Consider the following 389-nt stretch of genomic DNA (forward strand, 5'->3'; position numbering starts at 1 on the left):
CGGCAAGGCAAAATGTGGGACGCTTGTCAAAATTCCAACGCACATGTCAAATGAAAAAGTAAAGCGTCAATGTTAGAATAAACATAAAAGCAAGTGATTAATTGTTCAAGTCTACTATGTTTACCATTTGCACGCCTCGACAGGTAAGCGAAAACCAAAAACAACCCATTCGTCCTGCCATCCCGCCATTTCATTCACAATTACTTCTTCAATGTCTTTCCCCTCCCCCTCGTGTACGGAGTCCTCGTAGCCGGGCGAAGCACCGTCTCGTCGTAGAAACTCGACCTCCTCCTTCTGGTACATGCACAAGAACAGGTACGTTAGTGGCGAAAACAGGTATGGTAACGACAATACCTACATAACAATGGAAGGGGCCCAGTGAGTTACCG

This window comes from Olea europaea, chromosome 11 (genome assembly GCF_002742605.1).
Source record: "Olea europaea var. sylvestris chromosome 11, O_europaea_v1, whole genome shotgun sequence".
Classification (NCBI taxonomy): Eukaryota; Viridiplantae; Streptophyta; class Magnoliopsida; order Lamiales; family Oleaceae; genus Olea; species Olea europaea.